The 14,591-nt window shown below is 48.4% G+C and overlaps 1 pseudogene; it reads right to left on the reverse strand.

The window, feature by feature from the left end:
- Positions 1-7,374: 7,374 nt before the first annotated feature.
- On the reverse strand, positions 7,375-12,445 carry LOC119312735 (annotated as a pseudogene).
- Positions 12,446-14,591: the final 2,146 nt, after the last annotated feature.

Here is a 14,591-nt window from a genome sequence, read left to right on the forward strand (position 1 = left end):
CAGATTGCCCCTTCCGATTACAATCTCCAGGAAAGGATGCCATGCTCATAAACCTTTTAAAAATAATAATAAAAACAACTAGCTCATATGATAAACCTTGCAATAGATGTAAACTTTTTCTATTTTTCCTTGGAAACATACATGACAAGATTATATAATTACTTGATATATGTATATGTAGCACTATATGTTTCTTACTGAATGTTGTTGGTCCAGGCATAGGGAAGGGTGCTAGAAAATATGCATGCGGCAAAACATGAGCAAAGGTCGGCCACAAGTTTAGCAATGGCTGCTGAATGTAAGAGCAGGAAAAGAGATAGGTTTGATCATGACCGGAACACCAAAACCTCTATACAAACCCTACGGAACCTACTCTTTCTTGCCCCTGTACTGTGCCTGTGCATCATCTCTCTTCTTCAGAACCATATACCACTATCCTCGTCATCGATCGGGGCCCAGGAACGAGGCAAAGGACTTGCGAAGCTTGATGATGGATTTGTCACCCTACCCTGCAAGACACAAACACAAGGTTACTTACTTGTCCAAGAGAGAGAATTACTACATGGTACCGTCGCACCGATAAACATTGATTGAACTCCATTAAAGCTGTGTGGTTACACAAGACCAAAGCACCAGTTGTAGTAATCGGCGCAGAGTGTTGAACAGGCCTGCTTCAACTTCTTCATAGATTCTTCTGCATCTACTAGCTTCTCTGAAACTCTTTTCTTTACAGAGGGAGTACTGCGCAACACTACATGCAAGACCTAAGCAGTCATGACCAATCAGGAAAACCATGGTCTGCTGCCCCTACTAATTTGATGATGCGAACACAGATTTCCCGTGTCTAAATGCAACACAGCAGGTAGAAACAGTAACATGACTCCGAAGTCTTTGCAGGCTATTCTGAGAGTGAGTCAGGAGAAAAATATGAAGGTGGATGCATATATTCAATCAACAAAACTAGTTATCGTTCCACAAAGCAGGCAGATAAATCGTGTTCAAACCAATCGGTGCACGCAACGCTTCCAGGTCTTATCGTTGCATCAGTATGTACCCACTTACTCCAATCATCAGATGGACACCCGAACATACAGAAACAACATAACACTCATAAATCCTGTCATCGCATTGGTACCTACTACTTCAATCATCACCTAATCATTCACAAACAACATGACACTGGTAATACGTAGTTCACATCCAGGTACAGACTCCTGAAGCCTACATTCAGATACAGTGCATACATCAGGTTCAGATACGGTGCATACAGCAGGCTCGGATAAAGGGCATACAGCAGGTTCAGATACAGGGCATGCAGAAGGTTCGGATTCAGGGCATGCAGAAGGTTCGGATTCAGGGCACTCAGAAGGTTTAGGACTCCAGGTACTCATAGCCACTGAATCCTAGTGTTGCAGGCAACAAATCTCCCATAAGAGTGGGGCTGTTAGAAAGAATGTGCAGAGTAGCATTGCAAAATTGACCGGGGAGAAACATGGGGAGGTGGATGGGAGCGGGAATCACCTGGAGATGGCCTGCTCGGTCTTCTTCTGGTCGTCCTTGTGATCCTTGTCCTTTCAGGTATGTGGATAAGATCTGCAGAACACAACATGTGGATAAGTAAGTAGTCGGAAACAGAGATGATTCATTATGTGGCAGGAAACTACAAATTCAGGTATCATTATGCACACAACTATGAACTGAAGATATTGGCTCATCCCTTCAAACAAATAATAAATAGTTAAGTGTATTTAATAGCCAGTAGCACAATTATTCATAAACTGCGCACACAGTTCAACAAGTTTTAAAGGTTAACAAAGACATAGTTTTCTTTGGATACTATTTGGCGATATGGTTCTCCTACAAGTGTCAGGGCATAGATAACAAACTCAAATCATACGCAAATATGCTTATAATTCGACAGGACGCAGCTACTGTTCTTCTAGGGTCAAAAGCTAGGACAAGAGCAGACTATGTTCTACATATATGTTTTTATCATAATACGTAGAGTGTATATATGCCATAGACTTCAGAAAATGTGGAAGCGGATGCCCATTCGGCATAACTTTAATTATGTATGTGTGCAGCCTTAACTTTGCAGAACTTTTCATGAGTGGCTTGAAACTTGGTGTAATTGCTCTTCAATTGACCTTACAGTTGAAGGGAACAAATCTCCCATAAGTTTATGATCAACTGCCATAACATTGCAAAGCGCCTAAATTATGTCTCTTGAGAGTTTATGATCTATTGGCGCAAAATTACATACGAGACATAAGCGGTCACAAACAACCTGACAACCATGGTATGTGGTCCTGCTACTTTGGTAATGCGAACATAGATTTCCAATATATAAATGCAATGCAATGCAGTGAACAGAAACACTAACATAACTCCCCAAGTCTTTGCAAGTTATTGTGAGAGTGAGCAAAGGACTAAATGGGAAGGGGGACGCATATTTCAGTAAATTAAAAAAAAAATAGCTATGGTTCACTCTGAACAAGGTGGATAAATCGTGTTAAACGGCGCCTGATCATTCAAAAACAAAATGACACTGATAACACCTACTCCCTCCGTTCCTAAATATTTGTCTTTCTAGAGATTTCAGTAAGTGACTACATATGAAGCAAAATGAGTGAATCTACACTCTGAAATATGTCTACATACATCCGTATGTGGTAGTCCATTTGTATCCTAGAGATTTCAGTAAGTGACTACATACATCGTTGTGGTGAATTTGTATCCTCGAGCTCCGTTGTTGTGACGGTGTTTGCATGAGTCAATGGCAACTGGAAGATGGTGGATCATGTGTTGGGTTCTGGTTGGCGGTTGGCAATTATGATTTCCTCCTCCGACATCATCGTCAAGTGGGGGTGGCAGATCTTGAGTTCGATGGTGTGCCTGGGGTGCTGCCTCGGTCAATTTTTTTCAGCGCCATTGGTTTCGCCTTTGGTAAACCACTTTGGAAGTCCGAAAAGTTATATATCAGCGATGGAGCCGCGTTAAGATTAGGTGAAGAGGTGATCTGACACATTTTCTTTTGATGGTTGTTACGCTTTGTGCTGAGTGTTGGTGTCAAGCTCAGGGGTTCTTCGATCTTCATTATAATTTTCTATCTTGCTTATTGATCTTTTGTTCAAAGGCTAGAGTTTCATTATCTTTTTAGTATTGTTAGGTCGATGCCTACGTGGCATTTAACTTGATATTTATTATACGAATGAATGAGTGAGACGTGTATTGCCATGAAAAAGAAAATAGCATGCTCTGTAGTATTACCTAAAAATATACTCTGTCGTACAATTTTACCTCTAAAATTGATTCTAGGAAAACAATTCTGTACCATGGTCTTTTCTAAATAAAAAAATAACTGTGCAATATGTCATCTGTGCTACTCCTATCTAATTCTAGAAAGTTTCACTGAAGTATATGTAATTTGTGGTATCTTTAGAAAAGAGTACTTGTTTCATTCCACGTGGGCATTGTATGCACTCCGCTTATGCAAGTTTGATGCGCATACAATGTCAATCTAAACCCGGTTAAGGCCACTGGCCAGTGGCCACGTACTTACTAGTTACTACAGTACATAAAAAAATGGTTTGAAGCAACAACTTGAGATCACGACCGTTGTCAGGGTGATGGTCGCCAAGAGGCTGCGAGCGAGAGCAAAATATAAGCGTGGGAGGCATTGAGAGGCGGGTGCAACCATTAACAACAACCGTTGGATCTGGGACGAGAGGCATCTGGATCATTTATTACGCTGATGAAGTGGTTTTCCTATTTAGCGGAAGCAGTGCTTCACGGCACCACGTCGGACTATGTCCCACAATGTAGCGAGTATGTAATAATCCCATAACGTTACGTCGGAATATGGTGACCTACGGCCACGGACCTGGGCAACGTTGGCCGAAGGAGGAGCAAGCCGCAGTCAATCCCGCGCCGGCCGCCGTGGCCGCCTGGTTATGGGGGAGGTGAACAGGACTGCGCCTTGCGGAAGGGACGGTGGCGCCGGCGCGCTATGGTAGGGTGGCAACGACTGCCGGCCGACAACGGTGGTGATGGCGTCCATCTATCCATGATCAACGGCGCCGTACGTAGTTGTTCTCCCGACCAACTACGAGGTACGTACGACGTTGGTGGTGGTGACTGGGTAAAGCCCGTAGTACGTACCGTGCGCGTGTATTCGACGATGGAGACGGCGGGCGGGACTCGAGACTGTACGGGCGCGACGGATGGAAAATGCACCGCTGCAGGGGCGATGTAGCATGTACCGCGCTGTCCGACTGGTCGTCTCCCGGTAAAAGAAAAATAAAGGAAGTGAAATGCACGTCAGACAGGCCGTTACCAACACTACGCAGTCCAAGTCTATGTAAATCCCGTTATGTTACGTAATTAATCATGGTGAGGGTTGGTTAGAGCCGGCACCCCAACCAACCTCAAACATCCGGGCAGACGGCCCGGTCAGTGACCGGTCACAAAAAGGTGACCCAGACGGGTGCCTCAAACGTCCGGGCGGATAGCTCGGTCAGTGACCGGTCACAAAAAAGTGACCCAGACAGGTGCCTCAAACGTACGGGTAAACGTCCTGGTCAGTATTGGCCACAAAAAGTGACCCAAACGGACGCCTCAAACGCCCGGGCTAACCGACGCCCCTCACATCCAGCCCAAATCTAGAGTGGATGTGGGGAACCCAGACGCGTTTGTCATGTCGGAGTGACGATTGGTCCCACATGGAATCGTCCGGAAACCCTGCGGTCTGAAGCTCGTCTCCTCCGTTGGAATGATGTCGACGCGTGGCACCGCTCTGATGGGTCGCGTAGTGGCCTACCCGGCTATTCAAGCTGACCGTCGGCACCGAAAACCTACTGGTCCACATTCCCCCCTCCCTCCGCCGCCGCTGCAGCTCCTTGAGCAGGTCCGGGCAAGGCGCGAAGCCTGGATTGCCGTGGGGCTACCTCCGGACGCGGTGGATCCGGAGGAAGACTTGGAGGTGTAGGAGGAGGAGGAGGAGGATGTGGGGGACGTTGGGGGCCGATTTTGCTGTTTTGACCCTTTTTGAAAAGTTCATATAAATCTAACCCCGGTCTGTAAAATTTTAGGATCTGACTCTTTTTCTTGGCCTCAGCGGTAAGGTAGCACAACCTATCGCCTAGGTCTATGGCGGTAGTACGTGCGCCGTCATGCCCGTTTGGTGTAGAAAAGACCCTACCGTCAAGTAGCCTTCGTCCTTGGCGGTAGGGTCTTCACCTTTGTTTATTGCAAGTATGCCCCTATAATAATTGCTTGCATGTCCCTACCATCAAGTAGCCTTCGAATACGTTCCCTCCCGGGTACCATCCTCAATCTAATTTATTGTCATAATCGAGACGTGCCCCGAGGCTATGAATACGTTCCCTCCCTGGTACCATGCCAACCCTTTCTCCTCCAAGTTCGGCGAGAGGCTCGGGAGGCTCACAACAACCGTTCCCCGATTGCTGCCAGCGTTGTTGACAACCACGAATCCACGATAGGACCCCATATCCGCTTTGCAGCACCGGGCAAGCAACACGTCGTAGCATCCGTCAGCGCTGTCGCGTGTTGTCGTTGCTGCGCGCTGCATCGAAGCATCCATCGGCGCCGCCTCGTGCTGTCGCAACTGTATCCGTCGGCGTTGCCACGTGGTGTCATTTGTTGCGTGCTGCATCGCAGCAACCGCCATCGTCATCGCGCGCTGCATCGCAGCATCTGCTGGGGCCCGGGGGCCGTCGCGTGTTGCGTCACCGGGCTTGACACGATGCTGCAATTGTGATCACCGCTAGCGCTCTCCCGGCGAGGTGCGCAACGTGGCAATGCAACACACGTTCTTTTGGTGGCTGCTACGAAGGGTGCCGAGCGGTGCTGCAACTGGCCGACGGCGCTCCGGTCGTTGCTGCAAGGAATGTCGTTACGCTTCAAAGGGAGGTCCGACGGTGCGGCTTCATGTTGTGCGTTGCGGCGACGTACGTGGGGAGAACGAAGCAGCGTTTGTACGTTGACTGAATCAATCAGATGGCTATGTTTGCATCTAGATTATGACCAATCCGACGGCCCGGCTGATTTCTCCAAAGGTGTAACGAAAGCGGTAACCTAGAATACGCTTTTTTGTGTGTGAGGGAAACTAGAATACGCTTTGGAGGCAATAATACGGTTGCAGGATCCCCCGCTATCAGCCAGCTGATTTCTCCAAAGGAGTAACGAAAGCGGTAAACTGGAATACGCTTTGGAGGCAAGAATACGGTTCCAATGAGCGCGGCCTTCCATCCCGCCGCTCCGCCGACCGCCGAGGTGCCGGCCGGACGGAGGAGGACGGCGGCGCAGCGACTGCGGGAGGTTTCAGCGAGCGGCCGCATTGCTGCGGCAGGAGGAGCAGCGCGGGCTTCCGGCGACGAGGCTCCGTCGCGCGAACCAAGACGCGGACTCGACGGGAGGGCTCTGCATGCGGGATTCCGGCGTCAGCAGCAGCGGCCGGGGCCACGCGGCGACTCCGGGACGCCGCTGCGCGATTCCGGCGCGAAGGCTCCGTAGCGCGAATCAAGGCGACCTTGACCAAGAAGGAGGGGTTCGTGCCGCGCGGCCGCCGGTGCTGGCGAGTTTGGGTCGGCACGTCTTGCGAGCCTGCTCGGCGTCCCAAGGTTGGACCTTGGAGGCGCGCGAAGAGAAGGGGATCAACTCCAAACCCAGCACAGGTAAATTTCGATTCAGTAGTGGAACCACTAATTCAGACATTCAGTATTGTGTTGCATAGCTGAATATATCTTCAGAGTTCAGACTGTGAACACTTATCTTCAGAGTTCAGAGTTCAGAGTTAAAGCTAAATGGCCAAAACAGGCGCAGGGTTAGTCACAATCATAACAATGGCTGGGTTTAGTTTTGTATGCCACAAACCAAAGAACTAACTGTGCATACAAGATTACAAACATCACCTTGGAAGATCACCGATCAGTTCGGACATGTCGGTGGTCCGGTGTGTTCCCTTGTCGAACAATACAACAACCGAAGATGATCCTCCATTGTTAATTACTATGTGCATAGCTGTTGTCTTCAGGACCATTGGTTGTGTGCCAGCTGAAGTCTTCATTTACCAAGTATGCATTTTATTTCTATCTACAAAAGTAAGCATGAATTCTGGCGGACGATGCCCGCTAAAGTTTTTTTTTTCTTTCCAAAATGCCAATTGAAGTTAGTTTGAGCCATCAGAACATGTCACTTGGAGCAAAATACTGACAGTCAAAGGCTGCTTAATTGGACCATACACATCCAAAGCTCGTTCCTCACAGAATTACTACAATGGTATAAGTGTTCTACTTCTACCAAAGAAACAATGCCGTGTGTGGCGATTTCTCCAGCATGTCAAATCAAATGATAGGATTATTGCTCTGTAACTGGCTAACTTATTACGACAATGTGCGGGTTAAATATTTAGTGTTGCATATCCCAAACAAAAGAATTGAATGTGCATCAAATACAAACATCATCTTGCAAGATCTTCAACCAGCTCAGGCATATCGATAGTCCCACGCGTTGTCTCGTTCAAAGGGACAATCACTGAAGGTGATGCTCCATAACTACGTGCAAAGCAATTATGTTCACAAGCACTGGTGGCGTGCGAATAGAGTCTCCTCATCATATCTAGTCTCTCTGCAACTTCCTTCATTGTTGGCCTGTCATCTCCCCTCTGGCTAAGGCAGTGAACTGCGAGTTCACCCATGTTCCCAAGGACCACCATACCCGCGTCATCTGTAATTTCAGAGTCCAGCATAACGTGGTGCGTCTTCCGATGAAACATCAAGGGAAAACTATATGACAGTGAGTGCTTTCCATTAAAGTTGTCGGTATATATAGCCCTCTTTCGTGTCATTAGCTCGAGAAGAACAACTCCGAAACTGTATACATCGCTTTTCTCAGTGAGAAGATGGCTGATAAAGCTCTCAGTGTCAAGGTATCCCAGTGTTCCATGGACAAACATGATGAACTCACTTTCATCCATTGACTTAAGTGCTGATGCTCCGAAATCAGCAACCTTTGCATTGAGCTTGTCATCCAAGAGAATGTTGGCAGACTTGACATCACCATGTAGGGTTGTGCGAGATGTGGATGAATGTAAGTAAGCTAGAGCTTCTGCTGACTGTGTAGCAATCTTCAGGCGAATAGCAAGGGGAATTGGCAATCTACGATCAGCACCGTGAAGGAACTGGGATAGAGTACCATGGGAGACAAACTCGTAGACCAACATTGGGACATCCACATCCAGACAACAGCCTGGTAACCTCACAATGTTTCGGTGATTATAATCTCATTGACAAATTCTTCTCTCCAATCAGCATTGATTGCTTTGGACTTCTTTATGGCGACCTCTTTTTGATCATCCAAAGTTCCTCTGTAGACCACCACATCCAATAACTCGATCTTCATTGTAGTTGTCAGTGGCTCTCTTTATCTCTTTCTCCGTAAGTATGCGGATTGTGTCAACCTGCTTTGACCTCATCTCATCGTATAACTTGAGACCCCCATTTTGTCTGAAATACTCATCTTTCTCCCTCTTGTGCCTTTTTATTTGAGATTGCATGAGTAGCAAGCATGCTAAGGTCATCACCGAAGTTGCAGAAATACTGAGCCCTGCAAATGTATATTTTTCAGAAACTAACACTAATATATTTCTATAACAAATTTTGAGCTCACTATTCATCTTTTGGTTGTATAAGTAATACTTTTTATTGTTACATGAATGTTAGTTATTACAATGCATATGTTAATGTAAATAAAAGTATGAAAAGGGATTCACTGTTTGAATAAATGATGCGTACCAATGACCAATTTTTGATCTGAAGACAACAGAGATCGGCATCCAAATTTTGTACCATCAGGTCGTGTTCCTCTCTTGCATATGCAAGAGTAGTTCCCGGGTGTGTTGTTACAGACCCCTTGTCTGCATGGATACAAATCTTCATACTTGGGATCCTGCTTACGCAATGTGCACTCGTCTATGTCTGAAGATAACATTGGAAACATCTACTCAGAAGTGTAAATCTGAAACATGAATTCACTATGCTTTCACTGTTGCATGTTGGCTAAAGAAAGATTCAGGAAGTAATGAATCCATGTTTTCAATTCAATATGCAATGCTGCAACTATGCTTCACATAACATCTTCGAAATTAATATTACACTGTGCATTAACAACTTATATCAGATTTTTTTTTGCTTGCCAGTTCTCTGTGATGGTGTGGTGGAAATCAAAGCTACATGAGGTAAAATCGCAACCCACATATTGGAAAGTCTTCATATATATGTTTTGTGAAAGTGTATCTGGGTTTAACTAACACTGCATATTGTTTATAGTTCCATCTGTTTTCAGTGTAATATCCATGGAAATCTAGAGAACTTAAACTAAAGTAAATACTTAACCTTGACAGCCATTCAGAAGATAAGGATTTCCCTCATATCCTCCGGAGCATTGGCATAAGTATCCTGGACCATTGTTCGCGGCCATGCAATAGCTGTTTGTACTAATGCAAGCATAGTCAGTAGGTGTGTCTTTCCCCTTCTCCGGGCATGAGCCATTCCTAATGGCCCAGTCGACAACAACGGCAGCACCTCTCTTAGCTCGACCATCGATGAACCCAAGAGTGTCGGCAAGGTCCTGCTGCCTGAAGGTGTACCACCCAACCTCAGCCACCATGGCGTAGAAGCATGGGTTGAAGCTCCATACCCTGCTCTGTGTCATCTCAAATTTGATCTCCAAGGAGGTGAGGTTGGTGGGGATGGCAACCTCACAACAGCCCATCCCATTGCATGGCGCGCCCTCAGACGTGTTGTTGATGCCCTCGCAATTCGAGTAGCAACCAGTCACATACTGGCCCGCGGTTTCTTTGTAGCCGGTGATGAGCCCAAGGGTGTTGCAGCCAATGACTGTGAAACGGTTGTGTGACGGTGACGGGAGGAAGGGCGTGTGCTTCAGATCGTACCCTGTGGTGAACTTGGTGAATGTGGTGTTCGACGTGAAGCAGATGTGGTTGACGGGGCTGTATAGGTGCATCTCGCCATTCTTCAGTGAGATGTCGGCAATCTCAGCTGCTACATTCGGATCACCAACAGTTGGCCTTGGTGGATCGACCGTGCTGTCGCAGTCGAGGTTGAAGTAGCTGTTGAGGCTGATTGCAGCACAGTGCGCGCCAATCCCAAAGGGGTATGGGATGGATACGTCGCCGCACTTGTCAGGGCAAGCTGGTGACGACATGGAGTGTCCAGAAGAGGCTCGGGCAAGTGTTCCCACTGCTGGGCAGAAGATACTTGCTATGAAGATTACCATGACTGTCGATGCTCCTGCCATAGTTGGATGCCAGTTAGCCATGTTACATGTATGCAAACACCACATTAGCTGGACAGGGTTAAATCAATATGGAGTAGGTTTGTCACCAGAAATAACTAAATGGAAGTTCCTCTAGCCATACCATGACCGCCACATCCAATAACTCGATTTTCCTTGTAGTTGTCAGTGTCTCTCTTTATCTCTTTCTCTGTAAGTATGCGGATTGTGTCGACATGCCTTGACCTCATCTCATCATATAACTTGAGACCTCCATTTTGTTTGAAATACTCATCTTTCTCCCTCTTGTGCCTTTTTCGTTGAAATTGCATGAGCAGCATGCGTGTGAAGGCCATCACCGCAGTTGCAGAAACACAAGCACTGAGGCCTGCGATAATATATTTGTGAGGAACGGATGCTTGTAAATTTCTATTAGAATTTGGACTTTGCTATTTTCCTTTTGGCTGCAACTTGTAAGCAGTGTTCAGAGCTAATATTTTTGTTTCTGTTACATCATTTTTGCCATGGAAGCACACATTTTGTAGATGAAAGCATGAACATAGATACACTGCTTATATAAACGAGGCTTACCAATAACCAATTTCTCACCAGCCATTGGCCGCGGCGAATCGATCGTGCCGTTGCAGATGAGGTTGAAGAAGTAGGTGTTCTGGCTGCTCACAGCGCAGTCTTCCCCAATGCCGAAGGGGTATGGGATGGGCACTTCTCCGCACTTGCCAGGGCAGCCTGGCAACGACATGGAGCGGTCGGATGAGGCTCCGGCGGCTGCTGCCATTGCTGGAAAGGAGATGCATACTAGGAAAACTAGCAGGGCTGCTGATGCTCCTGGCATGACTGGATGCCGACAACCCATGTTACATGTATGTCACATGTTAAATCAGTATGTGGTATGCTTGTGTGTACAAAAGAAAAATTGCAAGTTGCCATGTGATTCATCTGAGAGAGTCTCCAGCAGTGTCAGTCAAGTAGCACAAGTGGTATCACTATACCAGTGTACGTTAACACGCAGGGAGACTTTGACCGTGATTGTGTGTTTGCCTTTATTTCGAGTTTTTTTTTTTTGAAACCGTACACCCGAAGGCATACGTCACTTGTATTCATACGAGTAGGAAAACATTACAGAACAGACCAATACACGTATTAATACACAACGATACAAAGGATACAGGCAGCACCATCCGTAGCCGAAAGACATGGAAACCCCACGCACAAAGAGTATTGCAAAGGAGACTCGGGAGACTTCCATCTACGTTGTGGACGCACGGCGCCCACTTCTCCGCCGTCGACGGACAGCCGGCACCGGAAAAGACTTCGGACCTGCCACAAGCCTGGAGCAGGAGTAGCCCCTTGCCAAATTGGCGTTGACGAACCGCAGCAGCTACCAGTTCAAAAGAAACTGGATCTAAATCCCAGAAGTATATCGGTCGGAGGCGACCCCCCTGTTGAGGATGCTCCCCGAGCCGCTCCTGCTTCAGATCCGAGGACGACGCCAACTCACCTCGTAAGAGATGACCGGATCCCTCACCAACAAGCCACAATCGACCACAGACCAAGCCACCCTTCTCCCTGCACGACGAGTCGGCATCACCGTGGAAAGCCGGTGAACCAGGCCACCATCGCGCCAAAAGGCTATACTCCACCGGCCCCTCGTCAGCACCAGCCACGACACCGACGAGCCGGAGCCAGAGCCAGGGTACCTTTATTCGAGAACTCGCCGTCGTTCGCTCCGTCAAGACTCCGGCGCCGAAGACCCAAGCAGGGGACGAAGCCCCACACCTATATACACGCGCCACCGGGATCCGATGTTCCCCCAACCTCCAGCCACCCAGAGGGCAGCCGGAGGCGAGGGGAACGCCCAGAGGCAGCGGCAGAAGAACCTGAAAAACGGAGTTGCCGCCGATTCCTCCTCTCTACTGTAGCTCTCGAGAAGGGTCCCGAAGCGGCGAGAGTGCCTTTATTTCGAGTTGCTGCTTTTGTCAATGGTTTCACACCCCTCATCTGATCTTCTATCGTTTCGTTTCCAGGAAATGAGATGGTTTGGTGGTGTCGGTGGTAACGTGAAGGAGGATGAGATGAATCATTGTAGATTGGCTGGTTGAAGCCTACTCATTGAAAAAGAAAATCAACAAGGTGAGAACACCACGGTTCCAACTTCGCATTAGAAAAGAAGAACAATTCTGTAGCATGCACATACGCTCTTGTTTTTTTTTTTTGAAAGAAAAGGTAGATCTTGTTCTACCTTATGCATTCAAAACAGGCCGTAGCCCGATAGACCGAAGTCATTTTACATGAAGGCGGTGTAAGCGCTGCACAGAGTGTGCAGCAGGCCAGCGCCAAGCCTGAAAAGGAAAGCAAAAGGAGGAAGGAGAGACAGAGGCTAGGAGTCTAAAGTATATCTACTGTTGCAGCATTACATTAGCCCAAGAAGTTAACACCTCCCTTGCATTTCCTCCTGATGCTCTCAGCTTCCAGAGCATAAGTAGTTGAGCAATCTCAGTAAGAACCTTTCCGGTCGTCCAACAAACGCTATGAAAGACTCGTGCATTCCTGGCATGCCAAAGCGCCACTGCACCAGCTGCAAAGAAAACATGCCAAAGCGCGCCATATGTTTCCCTTGCTACCCCAGAGGCCATAAAAACTGCAGCAGTTTCAGCAGAGGTTGCTGAATCCAGGAGGCCAGCCTTGGCCCAAACAACTTGGGCGAGTTTGCATCTGAGCAGGATGTGGTGCATGGTCTCGGCTGCTGGGCACAGATCGCATCCGTTGTGTTTTACAATCCTTGTCCATTGCTTCCTCACCATGTTATCCCTAGTATTGTGCCTATCCCTGATGGCCAGCCATAGGAAGACACGGTTCCTTTTGGGTATAATTCGATCCTAGATATAAGGGGCCAAGGGGCAATCTATGCCTCTGAAGGTGAGCAGCCTATAGAAATAGGCTGTTGATAGCTTGTTATCCAGGCCACTGGCTTCCTATTGTCTGGCCTATTAGGGGTTGGTGAGATGCTAACCAGAAGATCATTCAGTGCGTGGTCAGCTGGATCATATCAGCATTCATGTATTGTGTTGGATTCGCCAATGTGCTGGCTTGCATTCTCATAGGCTGGGGACAACTAGTCTGCTCAGCTGGAGCATGTGAACACTCAGGGCGCGTTTGGTTGCTTTTTCCACAGGGCCTGGTTGAGAGGGAAAAAAAGGGCCAGGCTTTGGAAATACAGGGTGAAAAATGTCGTTTACATGTTGTTACCCCGGTGTTTGGTTGCCTGGCTCGCATGGTGATTAAAAGTTAACGACTGTACTTAAATCAGAGCACCTCCGCCAGCGTGAAGCCGTGAAGCACCATGAAACCACCCTGCTCAAATTTCTCATCGCAGAGCAAAACCACTCCACACTAAGCAAATCAAAAGCTTCCAGGACCTCAAAGCCGGCCAAGGAACAGAGCGTCAAGAGCAAAACTACTCCGTCTTGTTGGATTATGAATCGAAGGAAGAAGATGCGTCAGATCAAGGAGACCAGCGGGGAGTCGGGATTGCCGTGCAGCGGGAAGAACTCCTGCACACGGTGGGTGTGCGCACCGCCCGGCACACGCGGGAGCAGGCTCTGGCTTGACACCGCCGAGGCTGCCGCCCGCGCGAACAACGCCGCCATGCTCGCGCTCGGCGCCGGGGGCGCTGGCAGCCTCAACTTTGCCGACTCCGTCGAGCTGGTGAAGTCTGCCCGCCGTAGCCCCAGGTCGCGCCCGGCCGCGTCGGCCCGCGCTTCCTCCGCCTGCCGCAGCCCAGCTCGCGTTCGGCCCACACTTCCTCCGCGCCGCAGCCGCAGCTCGCGCCCCGCCGCGCGACTTCTGCGCCGCTGTTGCCGTCGATGTAGTCCTCCCCCGCTCGAGCTGCGTGCGCCCGCGTACTCCGGCGGCTGTTGCTGTGGTGGAGGCTGCGAAGAGAAGGCGACCTCGAGCGCAGCGGCGACGGGCTCGCACGCGGCGAGGCGGGACCGGCGGCCGGATATGGCGCGCGCGGGGGCGAGTTCACCGAAGCGTGCGCTGCAGGCCAAAAAGTACTTGCATGTGACCAAACAGCCCAACATAAAAAAGATAGCTGCATATAGGCCTATATGCCTATATGCCTATATGTCATATGGACCTCATTGTATTGACTATTTGAGGAGCATGAGGAAACCAGGAGCGAGAGATGAGTTCTTAGATTGTAAAGGAATTAGTGCCGTTGCGGTGCAGCATTGAGCAGCAATGAACAGTGTACC

This window comes from Triticum dicoccoides, chromosome 5B, assembly GCF_002162155.2.
Source record: "Triticum dicoccoides isolate Atlit2015 ecotype Zavitan chromosome 5B, WEW_v2.0, whole genome shotgun sequence".
In the NCBI taxonomy this organism is placed as follows: domain Eukaryota; kingdom Viridiplantae; phylum Streptophyta; class Magnoliopsida; order Poales; family Poaceae; genus Triticum; species Triticum dicoccoides.